The sequence below is a fragment of the Bos taurus genome, chromosome 9 (genome assembly GCF_002263795.3).
Source record: "Bos taurus isolate L1 Dominette 01449 registration number 42190680 breed Hereford chromosome 9, ARS-UCD2.0, whole genome shotgun sequence".
NCBI lineage: Eukaryota > Metazoa > Chordata > Mammalia > Artiodactyla > Bovidae > Bos > Bos taurus.
The window spans coordinates 21,713,908-21,738,371 of NC_037336.1; the positions used below are offsets into that span (position 1 = coordinate 21,713,908).

Here is a 24,464-nt window from a genome sequence, read left to right on the forward strand (position 1 = left end):
AGAATTCAGAGAAACTGGGTCTCTTTCATGGCTGCTCTGAATGTAAAATCTTACAACCGCTCTGCAAAAGCTTGGAGTTTTCTTTAAAAAATTAAGCCTTGCAACTACCATGTTGTACTCTGGGTACATTTTTTTTTTTTTTCACAGAGAAAAAAGGCATGTTTGCAAAAACCTATACACAAATTTTTATAGCAGCTTTGTTTGTGAAAGCTCCAAACAGGAAACAACCCAGAAGTCCTTCAGCAGATGAATGATTAAAGAAACAAAAGTATATCCATACCATGAAGCAATAAAACAAGCTATTGCTCTGCAAAACAACTTGGATGAATCTCCAGAGAATTATGCTCTGTGGGAAAAGACAGTCAGGAAAAAAAAAAAAAAAAAGTTGCATATTTCATGATTCCATTTGTATAACACCCTTGAAATGACAAAATTATAGAAATAGAAAACAGGTCTGTGGTTCCCAGAGGTTTAAAGGAAAGGTGGGGACAGGTGAGAAGTTGGTGGGACTCTCAAGGGCGACAGGAGAGATCCTTGTAATGATGGGCAGATTCTGTATCTTGACCGTGTCACTGTCAACTTCTTGGCTGTGATATTGTTCTCTAGTTCTGCAAGAGGCTGCCTTTGGGAGAAACTAGGAAATGGGCACATGGATGTCTACGTATTAATATTATTTCTCGCCACTGCATGTGAATCTATAATTTTCTCAAGATAAAAACCTTCATTAAAATAACACTACCCAGAAGAGTCCAAATAAACACAGGTTATTTGAAGAAAATATATTTTTTGAGTTGTACTTATATGCTCTTTGACATAGTCCAGCAGATGTTTGGGAACTGTGAGAAATTTGATCAAGCAAATTAAAAGACCTGGAAGAGGGATACAGATAGAAAGCAATTCAGAGGTAGTCTTGACAGGAAGTGAAAAAGCCAGGCCTGTCATCATGGGCCTTGGAAGTGAGGGAAGTGCACCAGGTGTGCCAAGTAATTGCCATTCCTGACTTGGAGATTTAACCTGAAGGTTTATTGGTACAGTCTTTGAGAGCTTGGGAGCTCCAGAGACTAGAACTTTCCAAAATGGTACCCATTTTAAAAGTTTAAAAGCAAAACATTTTGCTTTTAAAGTAACAGTACTCTAAGTTTAAAAGCAAACATCTAAATCCCCTGGGCTGTAACTCTAGCTGTGCCCAGTGAGATCCTGGGCTACAGGGCTGACTGCTTAGCCGATGCTCCACTCTGATCATTCTCTGGCCCACAAATACATTATGCAGTTCATTGCTCAGGGAAATTTTCTCTTTGTTTGAGTTACAGGGATTAAAAGCATTACAGCTTAATCCCTTTGATGCATCCAGGCCATTTTGAAATTGAATGTTTTTCTATTAACTCTCCTACTGGGAACCAATTCACTGCCACTGGAGTAACAGAGCTAGGCAATCCTGATTAATTACAGAATTCTGCCCTTCTGCCGCTCAGAGTCTTTTAAAAATATATAATAACAAAAGTACTTAAATAAATCTATGAGATTAATCAACGTTTCATGTAATTTGAAATAAGAAACTTCAGAGCCATTCCTCACTAAAAAGAATAGGAGAAAGAGACGAGAGCTACTAAAGAAACCAGGGTTTAAGAATTCACATGTCAAAGAGGCAAGCCATGTCGACTCTCAAACTAACGGAACAACAAATCCATGTTAGAAAATCAGCACAAACTCGGTTTTATTACAGTTCTCGAAATGGAGAACATGAGTTTACAAATTAAATTATACATTCAATTCAGAGGTTGTAATGCTGCTGTCAGATTTATAGCCTCCAATTTACAGAGATCAGTAATAAACTGTCAAGGAGGGAGGTTGACTACTCATCAGATATGCTTTGAGTAGATGAGATAGACTGAACAATCTCCATATGGGAGCCATAAGGTGAAGGAAGGCCTTGATTTTGCTTCTCTGTCAGTGGTGCCCGTGGAGAGAGCTCGATTGGAAGGACATGTCTGCTGTAGCAAAAACAAATGAATATTATACTTCATTTTCTGTGCTACAGAAAATGGAAGAAAGCAGTGTAGGAGAAAATGTAAACAACTCAAATCTAGACTAGCACATGTTGAGAAATAGTTCTACCCACTGAACAAAAGTGGTGACCTCAGAAGTGTTTATCACTAGAAGACCACGGGATGGAATGTGTGTTTTTATGCTTAAAAACCAGAATCTGTACAAGCTTAAAATTCACAACCATTTCAACATAGCATTTTTCACTGGAAACCTTGTTACTGTTTGGCAAGATATTTATTTCACATATCAACAAGGGTCAGCTCTACGTATTACTGTCTTTTTTACTGTATTATTTTCTTATGCTCCAAGATGTGATTCACCAAGACCTACTTTATAGATTTATGCTTAAGAAGGACAGCAGTGCTGAGGAATTATTCATACTCGCTTAAAGACAAAGCCCTATGCTAAATAAATTGTGAAGGTATTATATGATGCCTACCCATACACAGCCCTTAGAAACGAATGTAGCCATTTTCATGTGTGCAGTGAAATATACCTCTTTGAAATTTGAAAGAGGAAATTCCTTCAAGAGGTGTCACTTGTCAGTCTCATAAGAAAATCGTCATCTCTGCTATTCCCTAAATATTTCCCTGGCTGTTGTACTGGGTTGGCCAAAAAGTTCATTTGGGTTTTTCCATCTACCAGGAAGAAACTGGAATGAACTTTTTGGCCAATCCAATATCATTTTCTCAAGACAGTGCATTCAAACATTGTAAAATCATTTCTTTTACTCAGCAAAATTGATTCATTTGGAATGTCATAGTCTATTCGCAAGTTTTCCATTTTTACTTTCTAATAAATATTTTCTTCCCCTTTTCTTTCTGTATTTGGGGTTTACCTTTTTGTTATTTTAATTTAACCACTGTAACCAGTATTCTTGGGATTCTATATTTGCACAAGTTATCATGCTAGATGCTGGAAGAGATACATAGTTATGAGTCCTAGTTTCTGCCCTCCAGGTATCTTGCATTCTAGAGGGAGAAAAACGTACATAAACCAAACCCAAAGGGAACATGATTGAGGGCCTTGCTGCCCAGAGGGTAGTCCTCAGACTGGAATTCCCACCTGAGAGTTTGTTAGAAATGCAGAGTCTGAGGACCTTCCCTGGTCCTAATGAAGCAGAAGCTTCATTAGCAAAAATTTAGCACAATTAAAGACCCTGATGCTAGGAAAGATTGAGAGCAAGAGGAGAAGGGGGCAGCAGAGGATGAGATGGTTGGATGACCTCAATGACTCAATGGACATGAATTTGAGAAAACTCCGGGAGATAGTGAAGGACAGGGAAGCCTGGCGTGCTGCAGGCCGTGGGGTCACAAAGAGTCAGACATGACTTACTTAACAAAAACAACAACCAGCTGATTATAATCCTCAGTACAGTATTAGGATGAGACGATGGGATTGGTGTTGAAAGGGCAGTCCGAAGGCCTTGGGGAGGCAGCTTCATGCAGCTTTGCTAGTCTCGGGACTTTGCTTAGGGGAACCGGGGTCGCGGAGTAGGAAATGGCACAAGCTATGGTGTAGCTGATAGATTCTGTGCCTGAACACCTGGGAGACACTCCAGGGGGCTCCCCACAGCACTCTGATGGACCCCCTCAATGAGGATGAGATGAAACTCTGACTCCTGCTCTCAAAGGATTCCCATTGCTTTTACCCTAGATTTCCTTGGACTTTCTATGGCCCCTTCAATTAGCACCATGAATGCAAATTTGAGAATGTTTCTTCAGAGTTATCGGAGAATCAGATTTTCGCTTCTTACCTCATTTCCTAGACAGGATTTTTTTTTTTTTTAATGATGGTATTTGTTTCTAATCATGTCTTTTATGTTTTTAAGAGTGAGGAACACTTCACCAATCTCTGCTTTCCATCTTCTTATAACGGAAAGCAGGGATCACAAGTTCAAGTACAATGGGATGATCGAACAGGTAAGCATGTATGAATGTGTGACATGATGTCACATGTTATAAAACAATATTATAAAACAATAGGGAGTGAATGGAGAAGGCACGCTACTTCACTAAAAACAAAACTGAAACCCAAATCCCTGGGGCAGACAAATCCCATCTTTGGGTCACACTAAACAAGAAGCTACCAGGATCATCACTTCACTCATTTTTCTAATCTCACCACATGGAGAGTTTATTTCAATCCCACAGAGCTGAGATAAACCATCTGAAGATGGTTTAACTGAGACGGAAACCCACAGAAGCATATCATAGAATCCCTACAGTTATCCCAAGAGTGGGTCAAAGGCAAGAATCCTCCTGCTTTATCTTTGTATTTTGTGTACCCAGCCCATCTGCAAACACTAGGCATTATGATCACATGGAGAAACCACGTCAGACAAATGGCAATGTAATATTTAACGACTGCTGAGGGCTCATGCCTTGCTAGGCACTGTCCTGAGAGCTTTCCATCTGCTGCTCTCATTTGCTCGTCCCAACTCACCTGTGACGTAAATACTGTCATTATCCCAGTTTTATAGGTGAGGGAACAGATGCGAGTGTCACACAAGTGGCGAAGAAGAGATTCCACGGCTCCAAGGTCCATGATTTTAACCAAAATGTAAATACTTACAATAAAGCAAGAGTGAGTCACTGGTTCCAGGATTGTGCAAGCAGGAGGAGGGAAGAAACTGATCATGGTAATATTTAACAGGGGATAACTGCTGGCAGAGACAGGCCTGGGAACATTCTAGAGAATATAAGAGCAGTGGGTTCCGGGGTGTTTGGACGGGAAACCAGTGGTGAGAAGAGTTAAAGGTGGGTAGGAGTGAAATGTGGTCTGATTGTGGTGGATGGGGGCAGTGTGGAGACCATACTTTTTCTCTCTTCCTCCTCTTTCTGACCACTGGCACAAGTTCCAACAAAGAAGAGCTAAACTAAAATTTAGGGAAAAAAATTATATTTCATATATTGGCAGAACATTTGATTTTCCCCCCATATCCCCCTCACCCCCAAATCCCAGGGGTCTGGCTTCTGTCCAAGTTAGAAAAACAGAAATGTAAACATTAGTAACATAGAGAAAAGGACAGAGCTATTTCCCTTTGCAGCTCACCAGAAGTTTGCTCTATGGGGTGGGTTTAATTGATTGCATTATGGATGATTCCCTTTTGAAGGGAAGGCCCAGAAGAGATCAGACAGGGTGAACCCCAACCCACAAAAAAGCCTTGAGAGGAAGAACCAGCACTGCTCTGCTCATGTCTTTGTGCCGTGACAGGGTGAGTTCCAGCGCTAACACTTCCCACAACAAAGAGAATCTTCCTCCTAATGTCCCTCTGCCACAGTGACTCATGTGGCATTGGTTACGCCACAGGGCCCATATATTTGGCCAAACATTTAGCCTAGATGTTTCTGTGAAGGTAATTTTTAGATGAAATTAACAGGGAATTCAGTAAACTTTGAGTAAAGCAGATTGTTCTTCATAATGTGGGCAGTGGTGGGCCTCATTCAGTCAGTTGAAGGCCTTACTAGAAAAAGACTGACCTTGCTGGAGGGTGAAGGGATTCTGCCAGAATAACACTTTTGAACTTGAACTGTGACTTCTGAAACTACCTTGGGTCTGCAGTCTGCCAGCCTACTCAAGATTTTGGACTTTCTAAGTCTCTACAATTGTATGAGCCAATTTCTTAAAATCTAAATTAGATAGATAGAAAGATAGATGGAAATAAATGATACAAACACATCCTGTTGGATTTTCTGTTTCTCTGGAGAGCCTTGACTAATATATATTCCTATTTTATGAATTCTAAGATGTACTTTTTTTCACATTTTAACATCCCTGAAATCATAAAATATCTTAAATTGGCTTTGCTTTAAATGAAATGTGATTGTTCTTACTATTTAACAGGGTACCAAACATTCTCCCAGCTACATTAAATTTAGAACATGCAGCCAATAGTTTGCTATAATGAGTCACCTGATTGTAGTATAACCACTATCCATGATTTGGGTCGCCACGCAGTGAACTCTCTCCAAAGATCCATGAACTCTGTGTGTGTGTGTGTTTTTCCAAAAAAAAAACATGTATTTATTTATTTGGCTGTGTCAGTTCTTGGCAGCATGGGGGCTTCTCTCCAGTCGTGGTGCATGGTCTCATGGTGCATGGGCTCAGTAGTTGCAGAGTACGGGCTTGGTTGCAGCATGTAAGATCCAAGTCCCCCAACAAGGAGTCAAACTCACATCCCTTTCATTGAAAGGTGGATTTTAAACCACTGGACAACCAGGGAAGTCCCATGTGCAGTTAAAACTAGTTATTTTCTATAACCCTTCATTCTACTGCCACCTGTAAGCTCTGAAAAATATTTTTTTTCCTAAAGGATGCAAAATATGAATTTTATGAGGGAGAAAGAGCCTGAAAGAAATGTTTTGAAAGAGAAGAGGAAAAGAAAACGGTCTATAGTTCTCAAATGAGCCTCTTTGCACTACTTAAGCCACACTTTCCTTTAAGCCAGGTTTATAACATTTTGATCAATATCTGTGTTTTCTTTATTCTGTTGCAAGTGGCATGTTGTTTTCCTACCTGGTACATTTTCAAAAGAACTGGGAAATTGGCCAATACTACAACACTTTTTTGACATATAAATTTCTTATACGCAACTAATCTCCTTGAAGACAGGACTAGGTTTTAGGAGTGTGTGTATCTCTTGCACTTAGTGGGTGCACAGGGAGTAAGTACATGGACAGTTGTCAGTACATTCACGCCCTCGAGTGCGTAGACTACAGCATGAACTGCCGGCAAATGACCAGGCAGCCACCGGAGCCCTCAGAATCTAGGTGCTCAAGTGAGAGTATTTGTCTCTCTTTTAGATATGTATATAGATCACAGCCTAGATGAGTGTGTGTGTGAGACAGAGAGAGAGAAAGAAAGAAGTTGAGCAAATGAGAGAGATCATGTCTTCCAGGTTATGAGTACCTCGAAGGCGGCTTAGTCAAAATAACATGGATGTGGTACTGTCAAAACATTGAATTGAATACATGTAAGCTGTTTGGCTTGGAATATTACTGAACTTTTCTAATCTTCAGTTTTCTCGTACTTGGAAGGAAAGTACACATTATAATATCTATGTTGCAGATTTTTGTGAGACTCAAGTATAACTTTTGAAAGAAACAGGCACAGCATATTTGCCCATAGAAATAGTAACTCCCATTGTTCTTTTTATATTTATTTTTATTTATTTGTCTGGGCCGGGTCTGAGTTGTGGTATGTGAACTCTTATTTGAGGCATGTGGGGTCTAGTTCCCTGATCAGGGATTGAACCTGCATTGGGAGTGTGGCGCCTTAGCCACTGGATCGCCAGAGAAGTCCCACGAGCTCTCATTGTTCTGCCATTGTCTCCTGCTGTTCTTCCTGTAGCACTGGACGCGGGGCCTTGCACTTGGAAGATGATCATGTTTGTTGAATGAGTCACAGAGAAGTGTCTTAAACATACACACACATACTATTTTGGGCTCTCTATACAACACGCAATAAATTTACAGCCTGGTTCTTACAGGTATGAAGAAAAGATTCATGATTTGATTCTTTTCTGACCCCCAATTTTCAATATTTTAAACAGGAATCATCAGCTTCATTTTGTTATTCATATTCTAATCCCTCTCTCATTTATAAATATCATCTTCTTTTAAATGAAAGCAACAACCAACCAACCAAGCTACAGAACCCCAGATACTTTAGAGAAGCCACAGAACTCACCTCAAGTTCATGGTTTTACCAGTTTGAATTTTCACACAGGGAACCAAACTGCTTGTTTCTAGTTTTTGAGAGGTAATCACAACATGGATGCCCTAGGGTAAAAATTGTTTCCTCTGTCATTTCTTCCTTCCCTCCCTTTTTCTCCTGTCTTCTCCCCTACCTACTATATGTTTGTTTAGGAGATCAATGAATGAATCACCCTACAGGCAAACAAACTCTGAATGACATGTTACTTTAAGCCACATCTGAAATGAATTGAAAGCTGAAAAGTCCACGTAACAACTCTCAGGATGCGTGCTATTCTTGCTGAAAGATGGGGAGATGCCAGAAGGGCCTTTTGTGATGCAGTGTCCTGGGAACCATCAGTTCCAACACTCACACCTGTGTTCCTTGTGTGAAACATTGGCAGCCACCTTGTGCTTACTGGTGTGTGTGTGCTTAGTCCTTCAGTCGTGTCTGACTCCGTGCTCCTCTGTCCGTGGGATACTTACTGGCGGGATATTCAGGCAAGAATACTGGAGTGGGTCGCCATTCCCTTCTCCAAGGGATACTTACTGGTGTACCTCTATCCTTCTACAGATTAATGCTTCACCACATTATGGCAGTATTAGGTCAAAGAACCATAGCTAATAGCGAGAAGAAAGTGTAAAAAACCAAGTTTCAGGTGGCAATGGGAAGAGTTAGAGCCTAGGCAGACTGGAAGCTGAGAGCTGGCAGATGGAAGGAAGAAAAGAAGGAAGGAAGTATAGGTTAGTGGATGGATTCAGGGCCAGATCAGTTTGAAAGTCTGAGTCAGATTTCAACTCTAAGCTGTGGAAACAGAGTGGAAGCTGAAATCCATACAGGAACTTCACTTATCCAGTGGAATTATTTCACAAATACTCTGTGATGGGGATGTTTGAGACACTGAGGATGTTTCACTGAACAAGATAGAAATGTGTGAACTCAGAGATTTTATTCTGGTCAGGTAAGATCCAAGAAGAGGCTTCCCAGGTGGCTCAGTGGTAAAGAATCCACCTGCCAATGCAGGAGACGCAGGAGACGCAGGAGACATGGGTTCAATCCCTGGGTTGGGAAGATCCCCTGGAGTAGGAAATGGCAACCCACTCCAGTATTCTTGCCTGAAAAATTTCATGGACAGAGGCACCTGGCAGGGCACAGTCCATGGGGTCACAAAGAGGCAGACATGACTGAGCATGCACACAGTCACAGGATCCAAAGAACAATTCATGTAACCATAAATCAGTTATAAAGCACATTGAAAGAGAGAAAGGACTATGGAGGAAGGAAAAAATCAGAGTAAAGAGAAGTCTAAATGCCAGAGTGCCAAATGGAAGTTTCCATTTCAATGATGTAGTTTTAACATGAGGATTACTAAAATAGCAACTATTCCACTAGAAAATGGCAGAATCACAAAAGTAAAAAGAAACCAGTTTGTAACATGACATAAGAATTTTACAACATGTTAAAAAAGAAGAGACACACGATTTTCCTGGAACATAAATGGAATATATACTATGCTTGTCACACCAGAGTAGCTCTGAAAACATTCCAGAGAGAGTTAGATTGACTAAATTCCTTTGTAATAGAACATTGTGTTAATAAAACAACACAAGTGTGTGACTTTGCCCCTACAAGAGCAAAGTCCTTTCAAATCAGTTTCAGCTCCTTATTGTCCACGTGACCAATACTTCATCCCTATTTTACAGGTGGGGACATTGAGGTTCAAAGAATGTTTATGACTAAACACAATGAGTCAGTGGTAAGGATCATGGAAAATACATGTCCTGGGAAGCACGCAAATGACTTCATCTTATGTGGGTTTGGTCATGTCAGAAGTGAAATTATCTTAGCAATTTTGTGTACAAGACTTTCTTCATGATTATCCCTCTTCCTGTCTGGCTATCCCCAAAGACCTAATTATTGAGTAAGCCCATTGAAAGCTAAGGGTGTGTGCAAATGCCCAAGAAACAACATAACAATATACAGAAAGTGCCATGTGACAGAGTTTTTCTAATGAAGGAAATCAGAGAAAGACTAAATACTGCCAAAACATTTAAGTTCCAAAGTTTTTTTTTCTTTTTTTCTCCTAGAAAAGTGGCTTTTTGGCTCTGCTTTCATAGGAAAATGACCAAGGCTTTACAGTAAATCCCTTATCTTCTTTCAATTTTTGAATCTTAAGAACATGGTTATTACCATGTATTCGTGGTTCAGCTAATGAACTCACTGATTATACTTGGCACACAACATTGACAGCAGCTACCCCACCAAACTAAGGTGCTAATGATGATTTCTTTGAATTTGGGATTCAAGATAACATTGGGAAATCCTTCAAGGATGAGTAAGATTTTTAAGGTTGGCCTATCACACGAATTTGAGATCTGTGGCCAAGAGAATGCAGCAAAGTATTTCTTTTATATCACTTGATCATTTTGAAAGTTTTCCAAGTAGCTGCAGACTAAACTGAAAACAGGATCTTGTGTTAATCAATTCTTAAGCATGAATATGGCCCTGCCAAACTCGCTTCCTCGAAACTCTTTCCTTTGTGTTCCCCTCCTATTTTCTCATGTAAGAGATGAAGATAAATGTGCAATGTCTGTTAACCCGTTTTGCTACTTGGATTAGTAGCATTCACACACATACACACAGGGAGTATCTAATTACCGGGGAAAAAACCGACTAAATATTGAAACTGTTTTTGCCCAAGGCTCTTTAACTTATCCATGTGTCAGTCTGTTAGTGACCCTTTTCCTTCCCTTAAAAGTTGTCAAGGGACTTTAGAGGCGGTCCGGTGGCTAAGACTCTGAGCTTCCACTGCAGGGACGCAGATTTGATCCCTGGTCAGGAACGAAGGTCCCATATGCTGAGCAGTGTGGTTAGAACAAAATGAACAAGAAACTGTCAGCATGACAACCCCAGGAGTTTCAAAACAACTCCTGCTCCTCCCTGTCACCTTGCCCTGCTGCTTCTGACCTTTACTCTGCAGCCCAATCAGTGACCTTATCAGAGCCAGTCAAGTTGACTTGGGTTACATTTGCTCTAAAGAGAACTTGAGTGTGCCATGGGCTATGTGAACGCTCCACCTTTCCAGAAAGAAACCAGAATCATGAGAATGGAGCTGTCAGTGGTGGTCTGGTCTCATCTGGCTGCAGAAAAATCAACTGGCTTCTAAGGACCACCTTGATGTCTTGCAGTCAAGCCTCTCAGTTGGATTATAACTGTGTGCCTTCCATGTGGGCACTCTCATAATCACAGAAGGCCACCAGAGGGAAACTTGAACTGGTGTGAATGTGGCAATTATCCTGGAGTGGCAGCTGGGCAGGAAACTGGCCACAGGGTGACTGGGCTCCAGAAGGGCGGAGCCTCCTCTGTGCTTCCAGGAACAATTCAAGGTGCTAATTCTGACTTATAAAACCATCTGTGTTTTGGATTCTAGTTACCTTAGAAATCAGCTCTGAGGTTATGGTTAAAGAGCTCCCAAATTTACACCTTAGACACCCAGAAGCAACACCCTCCCCAAAAGAGGCAAGAATTAACAGCTGCTCCATCTGATGGAATCTTCCTTTGTAAATACAAACCGTTTCCCCCAACTTGCCCTGCTGAGTAGAAATATGAATGTGGAGGAGGTACCACTTGGAAAACTTTTCCCTTAACCACTTAGCATTGCTGAGTTTAAAGCATTTAAAATCCAATTGTAAAAGAGCATAATGACAAATCCCAGTGTGTATTTTAATAAGATTCCTGTTGGTGCCTCAGATGGTAAAGAATCTGCCTGCCAATGCAGGAGACCCAGGTTCCATCCCTGGATTGGGAAGATCCCCTGGAGAAGGGAATGGCAACCCACTTGAGTATTGTTGCCTGGAGAATCCCATGGACAAAGGAGCCCGGCGGTCTATAGTCCATGGGGTCACAAAAAGTCAGACATAGCTGAGCTGCTAACACTTTCACTTATAACTCCATACCATATATTTATTTGTATTAGATCATATATTTATACCATTATCTTCTCACTAGAAAGCACATATTCCCATGAACAACAAGATTTAAGTAAATTAGGTGTCATCATTCCCTATAAATATTTTTTTAATCTGCCTTTTATTTATACTAAGTTTTTAAGAGGATTTGGAAGATTTGTTTTTTTGTGAGATTGATTTAACCTGCACACACTTACACCATTTCTACTATATCAGAGTTATTCAACCATCATCAGATTTCTCCAAGAAATTCTGAGTGTTCTTTGAATGATGCAGTGGACAATTGGGGTTGTCTGGTAATGGACCCTAAGGGTTCCTGAAATGAGCAATGTCAATTGACTCTCAATGACCCTTCTTTCCCATAGTCTACAGAGCACATTCCAACTATTCTGTAACATCTCTTTTACCTACAACTTGTTTTCCTGATTTTTTTTTTTTCACAAAGACTAAAACAGAAGCTGAATGGCTACTAGCTTTGCTCAAAGCCATTAAAATGAGTTATAATAGAAGTAAGATTGGCATACTGGGTCTCCTTGAAGAAAGCGTTGTGTGTGTGTGTGTGTGTGTGTGAGTGTGCATTTCTCTACCAACTAAATTACCCTGTATCCTATCAGCAGATGAAATCAGTCTGCAGGTAAATTGCTCTTGTTGTCCTGTTAAAACATGGATAGGGAGCACACATATCTGAGAAGGCCACATACAAGAAATAAGTAGAGTGAGGGCCAATTCAACACTAAAATATAAGTCAAAGCACACATCTGAAACTATGTACAACTGAAAATGCATGGCTTTTAAAACTGAGCAGTTATTGACAGCTTTAAATACTCTTGCATTGGTGTCAAAGGCAGAGAACTGCTGTGTTAAACGGTGAGAAGACCCAAAGTTACTCATTCTGTTTCACAAACTTGCCAGTACAGTCATTAGCCTAAAAAGTAAAGATTGTTAGCTATGCCTAACCACCTGATTGCCCAAGTAACCGTCCTTTCTTTGGCAGGCCTCATTGTCTTGAGCATAAAGGAAGTGGCGAACCAGTAGAACTGTAATCTATTATCTGTTACCACGAGAGCAGTGATGCATTGTGACACCCAGAGAAAAAGACCAAGGAGACAGACATAGGGGAAGACTCATCTGACAAATGTCATGCTAGACACTGCCTTCATCTTTCCTTCAGATGACTCACTGTGGGCAACCAGGTCTGGGGGCAGGGGAGAAGGAAAAGAGAGAGATTTGGCGAAAAGTTTAAATAGAGTGGGCAAGGGATAACTATACTCATGGTAAGTAACATCTTGGTTCTGGTTCACATGCTTGTGAATCACACACACACACACCCATGAATTAACTTATCCCTACAGACTTTTTTCTGTTTTTCACATCTTTATTGAGGTATGATTTACGTATAGTAAAATGCACCCATTCTAAGTATAAAGTTCAATGAGTTCTGAAAAATATATACATCTATATTATCATACCCACAATTAAGACATAGAACATTTCCATCACCCCAAAAAAGTTCCCTCATGCCACTTCCTAGTCACCCCTACCAGTCGCAAACACTAATCTGTTCTCTTTCATCATAGATCCATTTGCTTGTTTCAGAGTTCTTTATAAATGGAGTAGGGTTTCCCCAGTGGCTCAGAGGGTAAAGAATCCACCTGCCAAGAGATGCAGGTTCAATCCCTGGGTTGGGAAGATCCACTGGAGAAGGAAATAGCAACCCTCTCCAGGAATCTTGCCTGGAAATTCCATAGACAGAGGAGTCTGGGGGTCACAGTTCATGGGGTCGCAAAGAGTCAGACGTGACTAAGTGCACATGCACACACGATATACGGAGTAATTCAGTAGGTATGTCTTCTTTCACTCACTAATATGTTTTTAAAATTTGTCCATGACATTGCATATAACAAGGGTAAAATAATCTCCTTCCTTTTAATGTTCAATAGTAGTCCATTGAGTTGAGTTGTTCTCAGATTTTTTTGGCTATTATGAATAAATCTGCTATGGGTATTCTTGTAGGATAAACATATTTAATTTCTCTTGGGATGGTTGGGTCATATGACAGATATTTGTTTAACTTTATGAGAATCTGCCAAAATGTTATATAAAGTCATTGCACCATTTTACTGGCCCACCAGCATTGTTTGAAATTTCTACTTGCTGTAGTTTTTTTTTTTTTTTTTTTACTTTTAGCCATTCTAATGGATTTGCAATGGTCTCTTAATGTGGTTTAAATTTGCATTTCCCTGTGGACTTATGTAGTTATGCACTTTTTGATGTACTTGGTGGTCATTTGTATGTCTTTGTTTATAAAGTGTCTGTTCAGATCTTTTTATTTTCTTTTTTTGTAACTGAAGTATAGTTGATTAACAGTGTTATATTAGTTACAGGTGTCCCTACAGATGATTGAATGGAGAAGCCCATACACTAGGTGGGAGAACACATGGCAAATTCACAGGACAGCCAAGACCCTCGGACAGTGCGCATAGTAGCCCTTGGGTAACACGTATCAAAGGCACGCTTGTTCTGGTCACTGGAAATTACACGAATACAAGTAAATCAAAAGGAGCTGCAATTGTAACGCTGTTTTATGAAAGCTAATCTGGCTGCCAAGTATAATCAAAGAGATTTTGTTTGCTTGTTTTAAGCCCTAGAGCTTGCAGCTATTGGCTTTTATGATTAAGACATCCATTTGGAGAAAATCCTTTAATTGTTCAGCTTTTTAAACCTTAATGCCTGGATACCACTCTAAAGGTTTCCTTGCCTCCCTTCTATTCCACACTCTGTCAAATGTCAGTCTCACATCATTCTTCTAGGATCCAGTGGAAAGCTGACCAGAAAGATCATGAAATATGATAACCAAACACATCAAAATAAAAGAGTTATTTCTTTCCCTTGAATTAGAAACTCTTATAAACTTTTACATGGCTCAAAGTTAAAATTAAACTTCAAATAATCCTAGAATCAGTCAATATGAATTATGGGATAATAACAATAAAGAAATCATGTTTCTATAAACAGTTTCATTCTGTAGAAAACATTTTTAAACATTCTTAATGAGTCTTTCAAGAACCTAGAGTGAAAGAAAGAGAAAAACTTATTTGAAGTACTAATATGAAGTCTGGTTGAATTATTTTGGTATAAATTAGAAATTAAATATACATAGATATTAGATATTAAAATAATAGATATCAATTAACTACAAAATGATGTCATGTAAACATATTCTGATTGGGCCCTAGAAGAGCCATAGATGGATTTCAGAGTTAGCATATCCTATAAAATTATATGAAAACTTGTGAACCTACGTGAAGATATCATCCATCTAAACTCAAAATAGGTCCACAACATATGAAAGAAAGCTTTAAAACCACTGACTCAAAGGATAGATTTTATACAATTCAAGTCTTTCTAGTAACCAGTAGTGCTTTGCTTCTTTCAATGATTCTTCCAACCCAAAGTTGTTATACTTAGCCAACTAGAAAGGCATTATTTGCTCTGTGCACTCATTGCAAAATGCAAATTCCTTTTCATCGTCCATGCTATGCAGAGAAAAGGAAAGAAGAGCCTAATAAAGATTGTCACAAACTAACAAGTGGTTTCAGAACCTTAGAAGATTTCTTTAAAAACCAAAGCACCTGTATTTTTATGTCTGTGGGAGGTTAATTATGTGTCTCAAACTCAGAGAAGTGGCTTCTGTAGGAGGTGTTCTATACGTCCTAGCAGGGCATTCCCCTCTTGTCACCCAACTCATATGCTTCAGGGCTTTCCCTCAAAGAGGGCTGCATGAGTCCCTCCGTAGTGACGGGCTGACTTATGTGGCCAGTCTGGGAGGCTTGTTTGGCCCTTAGTCTGGTTGGTTGCCAGGCCCTACCTTGTGCGAGGGCTGCTGGCTGTTATTTAGTGGGGGCCTGGTCACGAGGTGACTGGCTGTGGGATCCTAAGGGGTCCTGGGGCTATTACAGGTTTACTGGTGGACGGAGTGAGGATCCCAAAGACTCTGGGGCCACTGCACGCCCACTGGCAGGTGGGGCCAGATCCTGGGGTTAGTGCCAGACTGCTGGAAGGCAGTTGGGTTCTGAGCCTGGCTGAAGGGCCCAGGACTCCCAGAGCTCATTTCGGATCTTACGGTGGGGGTGGGGGGATCCTGACACAGTTGAGTGTGAGGTCTGGTGGTCCCGAGGGTTGTGTTCACCTGCTGGTGGGCTGGGCCAGGGCCCAGCTGGTCCCAGGCTAGGGTCAAGCCTGAGTAGCAGGACTTAGTTTTCTTGCTTATGGTGTCTGCCCCCTGATGGGGGAGGCTGGTCTAAAGGCTTGTACAGGCTTCCTGGCAGGAGAAGCCTGTCCACTGGTGGGTGGCACTGGGTCTTGGCCCTCTGGTGGGCTGGACCATGTGAAAGGGTATGTTGAGAGGTGCATGTGGGCTCTTCAGCATTTCAGCAGCCTGTCTGCTAATGGGTAAGGCTGTGTGCCCACCCAGTCAGTTGTTGGCCTGAGGTATCCCAGCAATGGTACCTGCAGACTCTTGGATGGGGCCAGGTATTAGCGCTAATAATCAACATGGTAGCCACCAGGAGTGTTCATGAGGTTGCGTGTTCCCCAGTATGTCTGACACTTGTGTCTATGACCCTAAGGTGAGCTGCAGCCACTCCCTGCCTCCCTGGGAGGCTTTCCAAGACCAGGAGGCTCCTATCAAGTTACTGCTTTTGTGTGAAAGTTTGTGCAGCCCTTTAAGAGTGAAGTCACTGTCTTCCCCAGTCCCATGAGGCTCCTCCTGGCCTTCAAAGCCAAACTCTCTGGGGGCTTGTTCCCTTCATCATGGACCTCCCAGGCTGGGGAGCCTGACACGGGGCTCAGAATTCTCATTCTTATGGGAGAACCTCTACAGCATAATCATTTTTCAGTTTGTGGGTCAACAGTCAGGGATATGGGGCTGGATTTTATCCTGAGTTCACCCCTCCCACCTGTCTCATTGTGGTTCCTTCTTTATGTCTTTATTGTAGAAGATCTATTCAGTAGGTTCCAGTCTTTTTCTTCGATGGTTGTTCTGCAGATAGTGGTGATTTTGATGTGCTTGTAATAGGAGGCGAGCTACAATTAAATCATTTGGCTATATACCTGAAACATTGTAAATCAACTATCAGTTCAGTTCAGTTCAGTCGCTCAGTTGTGTCCGACTCTTTGGAACCCCATGGACTACAGCACGCCAGGCCTCCCTGTCCATCACCAAATCCTGGAGTTTACTCAAATTCATGTCCATTGAGTCAGTGATGTCATCAAACCATCTCATCCTCCGTCGTCCCCTTTTCATCCTGCCTTCAATCTTTCCCAGCATCAGAGTCTTTTCAAATGAGTCAGTTCTTCTCATCAGGTGGCCAAATCAACTATACTTCAATAAAAATATTAAAAACAAAAGCACAAAGGCACTGTCCATAAATTACAAAGCAGTTTTATTCTTTTTATTATCTTTCAAAGAGAAAATAAAACTTTCTCTACATTTTAAATGTATTCATAGGCATTCTAATTACTTTATATAAGATTATTTGGCAATATGTTTAATGGTTTGAATACTAAGTAGTAATCTTTAAATAGAATAGACTTTCTTTATGTAAATAAGCAGTCTTTCATTTCCAGAACAATCTCATAAAAAATTGAATAGCTTCTCTTCTTTACTATCCAAGAAATGACCAAAGGCCAGGATATTGTTTTATCCAAAGAAGTGTATTTTTCTCCTTCTGCAGACTTCTGTGAATCAAAAGCTTCCTAACTGGGGGGACAAAAAAGTTTCCACAAAAATCAGTGGGCACTCCAAAGTTCTCCTCCAAAGTTCTCGATGCAGTGGCAAATAACTTGTCAACACAATTAGGAATCAATGCTCAATACATATCAAGCTGATGAAAGGAATGCATGGTTCTTTGACAATTTGTTTCAACCTGTTTTATTAACTTTATACAAACACAGTTCAAGGGATATTTTGAAGAAGTCATAGATTTCCAGTATTGAAGCCTTATCCTTGTGTGTTTTCTGATTAAGTATTATCAAGGTTTTTTTTTTTTAATTGAAATATAGTTTATTTATTAAGACAATGTTATTTTAGTTTCTGGTGTACAGCAAAGTGATTCAGTTATATATATTGTATATATACACACATATGAGAATACATATATATTCTTATACACACATATATATGTATACATTTATGCATATACATATATATGTATATATATATATACTGTTTTTCAGATACTTTTCCATTATGGTTTATTAGAGGATATTTAATATATTTCCCTGTTCTATACAACAGGACCTTGTTGACTATCTATTTTATACATAGTAGCTTGTCTGTGCTAATCCCAAACCCCTAACTTATCCCTCCCTCACCCCTTTCCCCTTTGGTGACCCTGTTTGTTTTCTACCTCTATGAGTCTATTTCTGTTCTGCAAATGAGTTCATTTGTATCATGTTTTAGATTCAACATGTAAGCGATATTATATGGTATTTGTTTTTCTCTTTCTGATTTTTCACTTAGTATGATAATCTTTAGATCTATCCATGTTGCTATTTCATTCTCTTTTATGGCGGAGCAGTATTCCATTCTTCTTTATCCATTCTTCGGTCAAAATAACATCAAGTTTTGAAAGTTGACTACAGACTCACCTAACTAATTTGACATGGTCTCAGACTTCTCAATATACAGACTCTGCACTCATTATATTCCAGTTAATCATAAATGTACTTCAAAATTGAAAGAAAAAATCATAAAAGGAAAGAAAATGATGTTTGGGCATTTCACTTTTTGGTCATTTTCAAGGATTTAGTTATTGGTTTTCTGTATATTACCCTCCAAGACAACATTCAAATTCCTTGTCCCCTATATTCATTTTATGTACCTTCATCCTAGAATTAGAATTACCTGTCTAGATTTGCTTCCCAATTTGGCAAAGTACTTAATGTCGTGGACTCTGGAATGGGACAAACCTGGATTCCAGGCCCAGATTCACCATCTACAGATGGAGATCCCTCAGTCATCTGTAAAAATGTCTCTAAGCCTTAGTTCTCATTTGTGAAATGTGTATTATCTCACTTAATCGCAAGCCAGTCTGTAAAATAAGCATAATCTTTTATCTTTTTCTATTTTTCCATGAGAGAGAGGGATAGAAAGAGAGATTATCTAAAATTATTTCAAATATATTTACTTATACAAAACCCAGGCCTGTCACACTGAACTACCCAGCCCGATTTGGAAGCATGAGAAATTACTACAGCCAGTGGTATTCAGGAGCTAGACTGTACTTTTGCAAGAGCCAGTGGTGTACATCTGTCTCCCAGGTCTGCATGCAGTGATGTCTCACTGAAACCTAGTTTGAAACAGACCATCGATACTGGGAGCATTTATACCATGGGAGCTGGCAAACAATTGCAAGATGGAACTTTCTCGTCTCTTTGGTTCCCTTCCATTCTCTTTCCTCCTTTCCTTCCTCCTTCCTCCCTTTATTCCTTCCTTCCTTCCCTGCCTCCCTCCCCCTCCTCCTTCTTCCCCTCCTTCTCCCTCTCTGCCTTCCTCTTCCTCATCTCCTCTGCCTCCTCCTCCTTCTTCTCCTTCTTTTTCTTCTTACCATCTTCTTCTTCTTCTCCCTCTCCCTCTTTCTCTCTCTTTCTTCCTTTCTTGGAGATCAAGTTGTTTTACATTTACCAGTGCATCATTGATTAGAATCCACAAAGATAGATTTACAGCCATCCATAAGATATATATAGATTGAAATATGTATTTAATTATTGTGTAAACTCATATAATCTATGCATCTTTGCCAAAATCAGAGGGCATTCTGTGTACGTAGAAATAGCATACTCACTACCATATGACCCAACAATCCCACTACTGGGTATATACCCTGAGAAAACCATAATTGAAACAGACACAAGTACCCCCAATGTTCGTGGCAGCACTTTTTACAATAGCTAGGACATGGAAACAACCTAGATATCCATAAATAGATGAATGAAGTGAAGTGAAGTGAGGTTGCTCAGTCGTGTCCGACTCTTTCCGACCCCGTGGACTGTAGCCTGCCAGGCTCCTCTGTCCATGGGATTCTCCAGGCAAGAATACTGGAGTGGGTTACCATTTCCTTCTCCAGGGGATCTTCCCGACCCAGGGATCGAACCCGGGTCTCCCGCATTGTGGGCAGACGCTTTAACCTCTGAGCCACCAGGGAAGCATAGATGAATGGATACAGAAATTGCGGTACATATACACAATGAGATACTACTCAACTATAAAAAGAACACATCCGAGTCAGTCCTAATGAGGTGGATGAACCTAGAGCCTATTATACAGAGTGAAGTAAGCCAAAAAGAGAAAGACAAATTTTGTATATTAACGCATGTGTATGGAATCTAGAACGATGGTACTGATGAACCTATCTACAGGGCAGAAAGGGAGACATAGACACAGAGAACAGACTCGCGGACACAGAGAGGAAAGGAGGAGGCGGGACGAATTGGGAGAGTAGCGTGGAAGCATATACACTATACCATATCCAGGCCAGAATACTGGAGTGGGCAGCCTTTCCCTTCTGCAGGGGATCTTCCCAACCTAGGGATTGAACCCAGGTTTCCCACATTGCAGGAGGATTCTTTACCAGCTGAGCCAGAGGGAAGCCCATGAAATAGATAGCCAGTGGGAATTTGCTGTGTCAACAGAGAGCTCAACCCAGTGTGCCGTGACAACCTGGAGGGGTGGGATGGGGTAAGAGATGGGAAGGGGGTTCAGGAGAGAGGGGACATGTGTATACCTGTGGCTGATTCATGTTGATGTATGGCAGAGGCCAACACAATATTGTAAAGCAATTAACCTCCAATTAAATCATAATTTTAAAAAAGAAAAAACAAATAACATCTTCATACTATTAGTGGAGAGAATCTATAGTTGCCATTTAAACATTAATTTCCTTTGCAAATGCTCCTGATATTTGGCAGGTAGTTCATAAATTTGTACAGTGCAAGTATGGCCTAGTATTTATTTTCCATGTATGTATTACTTGTAATCTTTCTAAACTGTGAGCTCCTCAGAGGAATTCACTAGATTAAAGACAAGTGTCAGTTAAGGACTATTCTAATGGCTGTGCGGGGCTCAGACTAGTCACTCGGGGAGGGGGGGTGGGAATCAATTATCACTTAATTTTAAAATCTAATGTTTCTGAAAAGACAGAATTTAAAATAAAAAGAGTATGTTCTGGAAACTAAACCTTTACCAATGCACAAGTAAGTATATTCTCAGCCTTGGAGATGTAGGTAGAGATCACTGCAGCTTTGTCTTTATGTGTCTCTTGCTGTCATTTGTTCTGTATTCAAGCTTCAGTTTTTAAAAATTTCCATTCTTGCTGTATGTCAGCAGTATAATCCTTGAGAAACTTATGTTTGCTCTTTAAAAGCATCATTCTGACTATTGCTAGTTTAAAACATCTCCAATTCAGATCCTGGGGTCAGCTCCCAGGCTCCCTGCACTGCATCCAGGAGAAGCATTCTTTAGCTCATTGTGAAAAGGGAAAAAGGAACAGGGGAGGGAACATTAGTACAGTTTTGGTTTACACATAATACCTTTTCCTGCCATGAAAAGATTTCTTATGAAGGCAGATATAGAACACCACTGAAGATAAAACATCATTCCACACCAGAATCACACACGGGAAGTCCAGGGATCCACCAAACACACTCAAGACAAGACTTTATTGTAGTAGATGAGCCTAGAAATTCATCTTGTATTTCAGGAAAACCAGAAACTCTCTGTCCCCACAGAGGCACTGCCATAAATCACTTTCACCAAGAAACCTAGAGAACTGAATCCTTAGGACACTAGCAGAACAGACAAGGGACTCTGACCCCCTTGTGATGAATATCACTTTAAAGATCTGAGTTCCTCATTTTGTAACTCTCCGGTTTGGCCGGTTCAGGATTCCCTTTCCAGCAGTCTCCCCAAGCTCCCTTTCTTCCTCAGGGGCTGCCTATAGACAGAGCTAGTCTAAGGTCCACCTTCTCTGTTAAAATGGGGACCAGCAGTGTTATAGACATGTTAGTATTATCAACTGAAAAAAAAAAAAAAAAGCACAACCTAAAAGCTGAGAGTTATATTTTATTCAATGGACAAATCTGAGAACTTAAGACTTGGACACAGCCTCTTAGATAATTCTGGGAGACTTCTCTGAAGAGGCAAGTGGGAGCCAGGATATACAGAAGTTTTTGCAACAAAAGACCAGGTAGTTAGAATATCAAAAGATTAATGTTAATAAAAAGACAAGTAGATATCTCAAGTTAAGGAATTTATCACTTTTCCATGTGGGGGACGTTTCCCATGTATGGCTTCCCTGATGGCTCAGGTGGTTAAGAATCTGCCTGCAATGCAGGAGACCCAGGTTCCATCCCTGGGCCAGGAAGATTCCCTGGAGAAGGAAATGGCACCTCACTCCAGTATTCTTGCCTGGAAAAACCCATGGACAGAGGAGCCTGGTGGGCTACAGTCCATGGGGTCCCAAAAGAGTCAGACATGACTGATCAACCAACACACACACATGTATGGGAAGATCCAAGAATTTGGGCTCACTGAAATTTTTCCTTTGATATGCACCTCAGCTATCCAGAATGCTGTGCATTCTCACCCTGCGTCTCCTCAGGGGCACCATCTAGGGTGGCTGCAGTGGCTGACTGCTAGATGGAGGGCATCCTGCCTCCAACCTGAGCTCCTTCAGGGCTTAGCATCCGGGTGGCTATAATGTGACTGCTCCAGGGCTGCAACCTCTTTTGTTTAGTCATATGGCAGACAACACTTTAGTTCACGGTATTTCTGTGAGGATCTCATGCAGATGTCAACAGAAGAAAGTAAGAAACATTTTTGGACAGCAGTTGCACATCTCTGGAATACATTTTGTGACAGGAACAAACATTCTGCGCATTTGCCTTTTGTGGGATCACTTGAATCTCTGTGTTCACATCCTAAACGAGGAGGGCATCCGCTACAGAACGTCTAAATAGAGACCTGAGATTATGGTGCTTCCTAGGGCACGGCAGCAAGGGAAAACATCCCAACTAAAAAGGCAGCTTACTCTGTAAACAGTAATTTTGAATTGACATTTGACTTCAGATAAGTTGAAACATCTGAGCCCAAGTCCCATGCCAAATTAAAACATACATAAAAACCATACTTTGGGGTTACAAAGCTTTCAGAGATAGAATGGGAATGTAAGTATATTCCTTACACAGACCTGTTTCTGATCACGTCTCATCCATGTTTAAAAAGCAATTGTTTCCAATTACACTGTAGGATCCAGTCCAGTGCCTCAGAATGGCCTGCAAAGCCCTAGTGGCCCAGCTACTCCTGCCTCGCCGGTCACTCCTAGCATACTTCTCGAACATTCTCTGTGCTAGTCGTGTTGCATTTCTTTCAGTGATCTTGTTTCCAGGCCTTCCTTTACACAAGGTGTTCTTTATCCCAAACTCTGACAAATCCCTATATATTTGACGGGGAGGAGTGGGCTCCCAGCTTGAACCTTTTTTTTTTTTTTCCTGGGAAACCTTTGCAGAGTCTTAAAGGCATGGTTAGGGGACCCTCGTGTTCCCCCACCCCAGGTGCTTCCTCATGCAACACATACAACCACATATGCTGAGTCCATTCACCTCTCGCTCTCTAAGAACGGGCAGTCGGCTTCCTGAGGGCAGGGACTGTGTTCATTCTGTACATGCTGTGTCCTCATCATACTGCTTACCCATTAACAATCATTTACTTAGCACAGACAGGGCTTCCCCGTTGGCTCGGCAGTAAAGAATCTGCCTGCCACTGCAAGAGACACAGGAGACAGGGTTTGATCCCAGGGTTGGGAAGATTCCCTGGAGGAGGGCATGGCAACCCACTCCAGTAGTCTTGGCTGGAGAATCCTATAAACAGAGGAGCCTGGCGGACTACATACAGTCCATAGGGTCGCAAAGAGTTGGTCACAACTGAAGTGACTGAGCATGCATACGTGCAAAGCACAGGGAACTCTGCTCAATGTTATGCGGCAGCCTGGATGGGAGGGCAGTCAGGGGGAAAATGGATATGAGTGTATATATGGCTGAGTCACTCTTCTGTGTTCCTGAAACTATCACAACATTGCTAGCTGGCTATTCAGTTCAGTTCAGTTCATATTCCAATATAAAATACAAAGTTAATAATCATTTGTTTACTCAATGAATAAATTAAGCTCTTGTAACATTACTCCTTTTTGACTTTTTTCAGTTTTTAAACTTTTTAATGTTTTAAAATTTTTTATTGAAATTTTACAGTATGTTAGTTTCAGGTGTATAGCAAAGTGATTCATACACACACACACACACACACACATATATATATGTACATATACATAAAATAATATATAAATATATTATTTTTTACATTATCTTGCACTATAGGTTATTTATTATAAGATATTGAGTATAATTCCCTGTGCTATATACTAGGTCCTTCTTGGTTATCTACTTTATATATAGTGGTGTATATCTTTTAATCCTAAACTTTTAATTTATCCCCTCCACATTTACCCTTTGGTAACCATAGGTTTGTTTTCTACATCTGTGAGCTTATTTCTGTTTCATAAATAATTTCATTTGTATCATTTTTTAAAGATTCCATACATAAGTGATACCAGCTGATAATTGTTTTTCTCTGCCTGGCTTACTTCCTCAGTATGATAATCTCCAGGTCTAGTCATTGTTTTTTATGGCTAATATTCC

General features: G+C 40.6%; 1 long non-coding RNA gene across 6 annotated transcripts in view; it reads left to right on the plus strand.

Moving 5' to 3' along the window:
- Window positions 1-24,464, plus strand: part of LOC107132757 (uncharacterized) — a 254,276-nt gene that overhangs the window by 201,154 nt on the left and 28,658 nt on the right. The window contains exons 5-6 of one of the 6 annotated variants that reach the window (XR_003036286.2): window positions 3,878-3,968; window positions 4,521-4,640. The exons of the other annotated variants lie outside the window; for them this stretch is intronic. This is a non-coding gene — a long non-coding RNA (uncharacterized lncRNA). Of the gene's footprint in view, window positions 1-3,877; window positions 3,969-4,520; window positions 4,641-24,464 lie in introns of those variants that run through there. 6 annotated transcript variants of the gene reach the window in all.